This window comes from Pteropus vampyrus, unplaced genomic scaffold, assembly GCF_000151845.1.
Source record: "Pteropus vampyrus isolate Shadow unplaced genomic scaffold, Pvam_2.0 Scaffold378, whole genome shotgun sequence".
Classification (NCBI taxonomy): Eukaryota; Metazoa; Chordata; class Mammalia; order Chiroptera; family Pteropodidae; genus Pteropus; species Pteropus vampyrus.
The window spans coordinates 978,245-978,736 of NW_011889159.1; positions in this window are offsets into that span (position 1 = coordinate 978,245).

Genomic DNA, 492 nt, shown 5'->3' on the forward strand with positions numbered 1-492 from the left:
CCTTGACAATTTGGGGAGAGGGGGCCAGCTCATCCTTGGGGCAGCTGTGGTCACTGATCGTATCTTCCCTCCATGATTTTTTCTGTCCAGCCCTTGGGGTAGAGTCCACAAGGCTGTTCAGAGTAGGGTGCTTTGTCTGTGCTCTTTGGCCTCACCCTTTCCTCCCTGAGCCCAGTAGATTTGGAGGAGGAGACATCAAAATGATTTCTCCATAATCTCACTGCTTGAGGGGAGAGGAAAAGAAGAACAGGGAATTTCGTGTTTGGGCAAAGAACAAAAGCAGACATGACAGAGTGAAGTGTGGGTGTGCAGGGACTCGAGTCCTTCTGGTGTTTCCACTACTTCTGTGTGACTGTAGTGGGGGGTGGTGTGATTTCTCACCCTTGAACCTAATTTTCTTATCAGTTGGCCCTTGGTCCTGGGCAGACAGGGATGGTTTTTCACCCTGCCCACAGCAAGAGGCTCCATCCATCTTGCACCCAGAGCCGGGGG